We start from the raw sequence: 9186 nt of genomic DNA, 5'->3' as shown, positions 1-9186 counted from the left end.
TTGCAGTGAAAATAGAACAAAACAGAACCTCAATGTTAATTTGTTAGAACATCAGCCGTGTAAGTTTAAAATGAAACAAAATTGTATTATTTTAAATTAAAAATTTTAGGATTTTACTCATAGATGTATCACTGAAGAGTCCTGGTTACCATATTTATTCATAACCTCAATCACAGTCAATAACATTCATTCCTGGCCAAAATGAGTGTGAGGGCATTGTGGATTATACAGTAACATTACATACGAGAAAGAGAATCTGTAGTTGTGCGTTTTTCCAGATTTGTAATACTTTTTTTTCTTATTTTCCCTGATTGTACTGTGCATGTACTCATTTTTATTATTCTACTTTCAACACTGTCAGCAGGCTATGTCATCTTTGTGATTGTGCAGTATTTTGTCTTCTTCTCTAACACATGCAATACCCAACAGTGCTAAGTGTCTGGCCGGCTCCCTCTGTCCTCTGGCCAGTGTTGGCCATTTGCCCCTGGTGGATGGCCCCTTCCTCCTCTGGCCAGGCTGTTCTCTGTCGCACAGGACCTCACACTGTTATCGGACCTGCAGGCTTTCCTCTGTGGGTCTGGGAGTAAGCCTGACAGTGAAGGGCTGGCCTATCGCCTGGCCATGATACCCTCTATCTTCCTGCAGGTCTGCCCCTTTGGGACCCCGCTGGACATCCCTCAGCCAGGGGCCTCATCGGCATCAGCAATGCTCTCTCCTGCAAGGATCCAGAAACACCAAGCCTAGAAAACGGCTGCAGCATGGTGGGGCTGTGGTGAATGTAGCTCTATCGGAGATGGTACGCTCCATGCAGTATGGAAACTGCACAGTGTCTACAGTGAATTGCAAGGTGAGCACAGTCTATGGTACAGTAAATGTAATGCTAAAGCTTCTTGTTGCCTTCTGCTGTCTCCTAATTTTCTCAAACCCATTTGTTCTTTTGCCCTTTGTGCAATCTGTGTCGTGTCCTTCCCAATGTGACGGTCACTCTCTCGCTGCGACCCAATGGCTCACCACTGCTGGATGTCCTGGTCCATCCTTGTGTGTCTTCACTGGATGCCTCTGGCCCCTACAAGTTCCCCTTCTCCCATTGAGTCTTTCAGGTCCACAGCTTCTAAACATAGCTAAACACTCCTTCATACATCAAAAAATGTCATACGTTGCTATGTTCGTCTCATGTCAAAATAAATGCTGTCTTTTCTCAGGTCCCCGTGCCACCCATCCTCCCTGTCAGCTGAAGGAGTATGACAACCAGCTGCATTTGACTGTGAGGAACAGCTCTGAGTACTGTGAGGCACATCTGCTGTTCTTTAACAGGTAACCTATGGACATATCAAATCACATTGTTTTTGTCACCTGCACCAAATACAACAGGTGTAGTAGACCTTACCGTGAAATGCTTATTTACAAGCCCTTAACCAACAATGCAGTTCAATAAATAGAGTTAAGAAAATATTTACTAAATAAAGTCAAAAGAAAAGAAAGTAACACAATAAAATAACAATAACGAGGCTATATACAGGGGGGTACCGTTACCGAGTAAATGTGCGGGTGTACAGGTTAGTCAAGGTCATTTGGACATAGGTAAGTAGGGGTAAAGTGACCATGCATAGATAATACACAGTGAATAGTAGCAGTGTAGAAACAGGGAGGGGGGGGGGGTAATTGTTCAGCAGTCTTATGGCTTGTGGTAGAAGCTGTTAATGAGCCTTTTGAACCTAGACTTGGCTTTCCGGTAGCGCTTCCTCTAAACACAATACATAACATCTCACATTGATGACGGGCTTCCTGATGTCAACATAGTAGCTTATTACACATAATCATCACTTTTTTTGCTTGAAATAGTGTTTCAGCTAGTTTTTTAAGAAACACATCTAGACTTCAAGTTAAATTTAACCTCTGACCTATGTGTCCCTGTATGGACCAGATGAGTAGTGTGGATGTAAAGGTGAGCTCAGGACAGCTGGAGGTGTTCAAGGAGAACCTGCTGGTCTGGGTCCTCTGTATGTCTCATTGGTCTGGCGAAAACATTTACACTTTGCAATGACCCAGTTTAAGCCATATTACATGTTCAAATAGCTTTTGTTTATGGACAAACATGTCTATTCTGCCCTGCCACTCTTTAGGCCAGAAGTTCCCCAAGTCCAGTGAGGTGTCACTAGACAGCACTGAGTTTCTTAGGGCAGCTCCCAGGACCTACAGATCCTCTCTGCACAGACCTTACAGTCTACATCAAAGTAAGTCAGAATCTTTCTAGACAATGGAGATGCATCTAAAACCAAACAAACCAGAAACTTTTCATTTATGTTTTTCAGTTGTACTTTCGAGTGCCAGACTTGACTCTGTCTGGATGTTGTGTAGCCCAGCATTCAGTGCAGGTCTATTCCTCTGCAAAACCTTGCATAGTCACATATTTGGGTTCTAATGCTGGTTTCATTATTATGTATAAAAATAGGTGTATTTCTGTGAATTCTGAATGCACATTCTCTTTCTCCTCTCTGCAGCAACTGGACAACAGGATTCTGGTGACCAGGTTTGAATCTGTGAAACAGACAGCATCCAACGTTATGAACCCAATGGTCAAAGTACTGTAACTGAATGGTTTGTTTCTGCTGTTGTTCTTACAGTCTCTGTCTCTTCTAAGATGAAAAATGCTGTTTCTCATCTGTTCTGAACACAGATCAATCCCTTTTTTGTTAAAGAATGTGCCTTATTAAATAGAGATAATGGTTATTTAACTGAATTCTAGTAAAGAGTAGTACTACTGGATACGGATATTGAAATGTAAAAAATGGTATTGATGCTGCCATTTTTGGAACTTGTTTGGCCATCCCACTCCACATCTCTTTAGAGTGTTGCCACCCTTAGCTCTGACAGTCCTACTTCAGTCCCACCCCTCCATCAGCCGGATAATTAGCAGCTGGGGCCTTGTTGTCAGCTGGAGCTGAGGGCCTGTGGGAGACGGGGCTTGGGCTGTGAAAGGGTAAGCTGATCTGGGCAGAGTCTGTGCCACAAAGGGCCCCTCTGGAGAACTGGCAGGACTCACTGGTTCCTCCCTGTGACTGCCCTGCCTGTCAGCCAGTGGTCTCCTCAAATACCCAGCCTCTGCACTGAACCGCCCTCTAAAAAGTAGAGGCCCCAGCTGGCCAGATGACTGGCTAATTGGAGAAACTGGGTGTGGTGGCATTAAATATTACATGACAAAAATAGGTTTAGCGTAGGGGTCCGGATTCAGGTCTTAATTGCAATTTGATTAGAGTAGAGCTCATCCATGCATGACCATGATAAAAAAACTGTCAATTAAAGAAAATGCATCGGCATGTCTACAAAATGTAACAAAAAAGTGAACGAAGCTGTTTCCCAAGACATACAATATGTAGACCCGGTTTTTAGTAAGGAAGGTACACTGAACAAAAATATAAACGCAAATGAATTTGGCCCTAATCTATGGATTTCACATGACTGGGCCTGGCAGGGCCCACCTGGGAGGGTCCACCCCCTGGGGAGCCAGGCCCAGCCTATAAGAATACGTTTTATCCCACAAAAGGGCTTTGTTACAGAAAGAAATGCTCATCAGTTTCATCAGATGTCTAGTCTCAGATGATCACGCAGGTCAAGAAGCCGAATGTGGAGGTCCTGGGTTGTCATGGTTACACGTGGTCTGCGCTTGTGAGGCCAGTTGGACGTACTGCCAAATTCTCTAAAACGATGTTGGAGGTGGTGTATGGGAGATAAATTAACATTCAGTTCTCTAGCAAGAGCTCTGGTGGACATTCCTGCATTCAGCATGCCAATTGCATGCTCCCTCAACTTGAGACATCTGTGGCATTGTGTTGTGACAAAACTGCACATTTTAGAGTGGCCTTTTATTGTCCCCAGCACACGGAGCACCTGTGTAATGATCATGCGGTTTAATGAGCTTCTTGATAGATGGATTATCTTGGCAAAGGAGAAACGCTCACTAACTGGGATGTAAACACATTTGTGCACAATATCTGAGAGAAATAGGCTTTTTGTGCATTTTCAACATATTGCGTTTATATTTTTGTCCAGTGTATATATAATGGTCATATAGACACTGCTAGGTATGTGCACATCTGGTAGTTGAAGAGTTAAAACAGGGGGAGATTGTGATCCACTGTGAGTGTGTTCCACTGTAGCCAGATTCCTCTGAGTGCTCTATTGTCCAGCACTGGCCTCTCTTGCCTTATTGCTGGTGCAATAGCCACATTCTCACCAGGATTTCCACCCAGGAGACTGACCATGACCAATCCTCTGTCAATTGGAACCAATTGCTAACATGGCATCTTTCACCTTTTTATGTAGCAGTATGGTATGGCAGACACCAGGACCTCTGAGCCTTCCCTTTCTCCACATTGATTTGGCTTTAAGACCGTGTGTGTGTGTGTGTGTGTGTGTGTGTGTGTGTGTGTGTGTGTGTGTGTGTGTGTGTGTGTGTGTGTGTGTGTGTGTGTGTGTGTGTGTGTGTGTGTGTGTGTGTGTGTGTGTGTGTGTGTGTGTGTGTGTGTGTGTGTGTGTGTGTGAGTGTGTAGTGAACGGGTAAAGGGTATGTTTAAAAAAAGTTGCTGACTGATCTAAAGCTCTTGAGCATCCCATCCTGTTGTCAGCCTGACTCCTGAGGTCTGTGCAGTTACTGGGTTCCCACTGGCAGACATGGCATTGTTGGTTAAGTAAGGCTTTCTACATTTATGGGCTCATTATAACAAGTCTCTGCTAGAACGCCTTGAATCCATACCATAGGCATTCATCTGAATCGAGATGCTGCATTCTTGGGGATATTTTTAAAGCAATGTATTTTGTTTCATTGACTTGTCAACTACTTGACCTAATGGAGAATAAAAAGCATCTGATTTTTAAGAAGATCATGTAATAAAGTTTATGAAAACCCATGGTCTTTCTCTTTCCATCATCTTTGCTCTCACCTGTGGAACCTACATGATATTATACAAAGCACAAAGGGGCACTGCTTAATTTGGACCATTCGTTTTTTTTAAAAGCTGTGGATTGTTTGCACTTTTATTGTTTATTTTTATCAATTCACGAGTAGTACATTTACAGTTAACCCAATCATTTGGTTACGTACATTTCTGTTAATGCATGGATTAATTAGGCCTACAGTAATTTACTGTACTTATTCTCTCAGTGGAAACATTGTTTGCAGAGTTCACAACCTGCACCACTTGTGAGAAACAAGTTTTGGTTGTCATACCATAATTTCTGAGTATTGTCAATTGTTTCATTGTGTTTTGTTTGGGGCGCTCCATGTGAGCAACGAGCATGTGTCTGATTTCGCTGTCTTCTTAATGTTGATGGAGCGTGGGCGCCTGAGCACGCAGAGAGATACTACTGGCCTGCTGCGGACAAATGTAGGAAAGTGCCCATTTGGGGATGTCCGATTTCTGATTGTCTTATTAGCTCACCGTGACTAGAGCTGTTGCGTTACCAGTCATGAGTCTGGCAGACATATCAGTGTGGATGACGGATCACCACCTCAAGCTGAACCTCGGCAAGACGGAGCTGCTCTTCCTCCCAGGGAAGGACTGCCCGTTCCATGATCTCGCCATCACGGTTGACAACTCCATTGTGTCCTCCTCCCAGAGCGCTAAGAACCTTGGCGTGATCCTGGACAACACCCTGTCGTTCTCAACTAACATCAAGGCGGTGGTCCGTTCCTGTAGGTTCATGCTCTACAACATCCGCAGAGTACGACCCTGCCTCACACAGGAAGCGGCGCAGGTCCTAATCCAGGCACTTGTCATCTCCCGTCTGGATTACTGCAACTCGCTGTTGGCTGGGCTCCCTGCCTGTGCCATTAAACCCCTACAACTCATCCAGAACGCCGCAGCCCGTCTGGTGTTCAACCTTCCCAAGTTCTCTCACGTCACCCCGCTCCTCCGCTCTCCACTGGCTTCCAGTTGAAGCTCGCATCCGCTACAAGACCATGGTGCTTGCCTACGGAGCTGTGAGGGGAACGGCACCTCAGTACCTCCAGGCTCTGATCAGGCCCTACACCCAAACAAGGGCACTGCGTTCATCCACCTCTGGCCTGCTCGCCTCCCTACCACTGAGGAAGTACAGTTCCCGCTCAGCCCAGTCTAAACTGTTCACTGCTCTGGCCCCCCAATGGTGGAACACACTCCCTCACGACGCCAGGACAGCGGAGTCAATCACCACCTTCCGGAGACACCTGAAACCCCACCTCTTTAAGGAATACCTAGGATAGGATAAGTAATCCTTCTCACCCCCCCCCTTTAAGATTTAGATGCACTATTGTAAAGTGACTGTTCCACTGGATGTCATAAGGTGAATGCACCAATTTGTAAGTCGCTCTGGATAAGAGCGTCTGCTAAATGACTTAAATGTAAATGTAATGAGTCATGACTGCAGTAAAATTCTACGTGACCATTGAGTCATGGTAATCTCCTCTTTTGTACTCTGGACATGTGTTAGTAGAACCCAACTCACTAATGATCATCAGGTAGCTAATGGCCTGGTACTCATGGCTCTATTGTCCCTCTAGCCACTCTGACATCAATGCAAATGTAATTGAAAATCACATAAAACACTTATCAAAACAGTATCATGCTTTTAAAACTCACCTCACTGTGATTGATCAATTTGAAACTGAGTGGAAAACATGGTCACTGTGGATGTTTCAAAGCCTAACACAACGAAATGGACAGCACTTTCTAAGGTGATGATCAATTAAAACACTCATACATATAAGGACTTATGCGTATTCAGACCCCTTTGACCTTCTCCACATTTTTTACGTCCCATTAAATCCTTAGCAATCTACACACAATACACCACAATGACAAAGTGAAAACAGGTTTTTAGAATTTTTTGCAAAAGTATAAAATGTTCAAACAGAAATACCTTATTTACATAAATATTCAGACCCTTTCTATGAGACACGAAATTGAGCTCAGGTGCACCCTGTTTCCATTGATCATCCTTGAGATGTTTCTACAACTTGATTGGAGTCCACCTGTGGTAAATTCAATTGATTGGACATAATTTGGAAAGGCACACACCTGTCTATATACAGTAAGGTCCCACAGTTGACAGTGCATGTCAGATCAATAACCAAGCCATGAGGTCAAAGGAATTGTCCGTAGAGCTCCGAGACAGGATTGTTTTGAGGCACAGAAAAGGGAAAGGGTACCAAAAAATGTCTGCATCATTGAAGGTTCCCAAGAACACAGTGGCCTCCATAATTCTTAATTGAAGAAGTTTGGAACCACCAAGACTCCTCCTAGAGCTGGCCGCCCCGCCAAACTGAGCAATTGGGGGAGAAGGGCCTTGGTCAGGGAGGTGATCAAGAGCCCGATAGTCACTCTGACAGAGCTCTAGAGTTCCTCTGTGGAGATGGGAGAACCTTCCAGAAGGACAAACATCTCTGCAGCACTCCACCAATCAGGCCTTTTACTCTTCAGTAAAAGGCACATGACAGCCCACTTGGTTTGCCAAAAGACACCTAAAGACTGTCAGACTATGATAAACAAGATTCTCTGGTCTGATGAAACCAAAATTGAACTCTTTGGCCTGAATGCCAAGCATCATATCTGGAGGAAACCTGGCACCATCCCTACGGTGAAGCATGGTTGTGGCAGCATCATGCTGTGGAGATGTTTCTCAGCGGCAGGGACTGGGAGACTAGTCAGGATCGAGGAAAAGATGAATGGAGCAAAGTACAGAGAGATCCTTGATGAGAACCTGCTCCAGAACGCTCAGGACCTCAGACTAGGGCGAAGGTTCACCCTCCAACAGGACAATGACCCTAAGCACACAGCCAGGACAACAGCTGAGTGGCTTCGGGACAAGTCTCTGAATGTCCTTGAGTGGCCCAGCCAGAGCCCGGACTTAATGCGGATCAAACATCTCTGGAGAGACCTGAAAATAGCTGTGCAGCAACACTCCCCATCCAACCTGACAGCGCTTGAGAGGATCTGCAAAGAAGAATGGGAGAAACTCCCCAAATAAAGATGTGCTAAACTTGTAGCATCAGACCCAAGAAGACTAGAGGCTGTAATCGCTGTCAAAGGTGCTTCAACAAAGTACTGAGTGAAGGGTCTGAATACTTATGTAAATGTGATATTTCAGTTTTTAGTTTTTTTATAAAATTGCTAAAATTTCTAAAAAACTGTTTTTGCTTTGTCATTATGGGGTATTGTGTGTAGATTGATGAGGGAAAATTTGATTTAATAAATTTTAAAATAAGGATGTAACCTAACAAAATGTAGAAAAAGTCAAGGGGTCTGAATACTTTCCGAAGGCTGTGTATGAGCCCAAGCCCAAAAACCCTGAATTAAAATGATTGTACAATACATAGCCTACCACAGAAAAATTTAAATACTGATTCAAGATATCTTTGGTACATAATTGGTCTCGCCTAAATTAAACAAATTCAGAGTTAGCCTACAATTACAGTGAATTTGTATTTGATTTTGAATAGCCTAGTAATATGGCATTTGTTATATTTTCATAATTAATAGGCTGACACATTACCTTTAGCTACTTAATAATATCTCACCACCATGGGTTTTCATTTCCTCTCTCTCCTTCATTCCTCTCTCCAGCACGCAGAGCGACGGTCTGTCAACAGTTTAATGAAATATGTTTAATTGTGAAAACATGTTACTATCGATGCTCCCAAACAGATTTCACGGAATAGGCTAGTTGATTCAATGTTCGATAGCTACAGCAAGTTCGATAGCTACAGCTTTGGGCTGGACATTCATGTATACGGTCACTGAGCCAGACCAGCCCAGTTAATTGATTTGATACAATGTTGTACTTCACTAGCAATAGCTCAAGTCAAGACCGATAGAAACGGAGGCAGACAGGCGGAATAGGGAGATGAATGCGGTTGAATGAACTTGCATTTTCATCAGGATATGTTCTGTTTTTATTTGTCGGCTATATGTATTTTTACTTAGTTGACAAAGGAAGTTATTGCTACATTGGCCTAGGCTATCTCTTACTTCCATGCACTCATTTCTTTAGCCGCCAATGGCTCATGGTCAATCCATGTGTCCATAATGGCAGGAGCTGATTTTGAGAAACAAAACTGTTATTTTTTAAATGAAACTGTTCCATGAAAATGCACATATAACATTCAAAACTGGCACCCAGATCGGTAGAAATGGTAAGATAAATTGTAAT

Source organism: Oncorhynchus gorbuscha, linkage group LG17, assembly GCF_021184085.1.
Source record: "Oncorhynchus gorbuscha isolate QuinsamMale2020 ecotype Even-year linkage group LG17, OgorEven_v1.0, whole genome shotgun sequence".
NCBI classification, from domain to species: domain Eukaryota; kingdom Metazoa; phylum Chordata; class Actinopteri; order Salmoniformes; family Salmonidae; genus Oncorhynchus; species Oncorhynchus gorbuscha.
Note: the sequence above shows the minus strand (reverse complement) of the source record.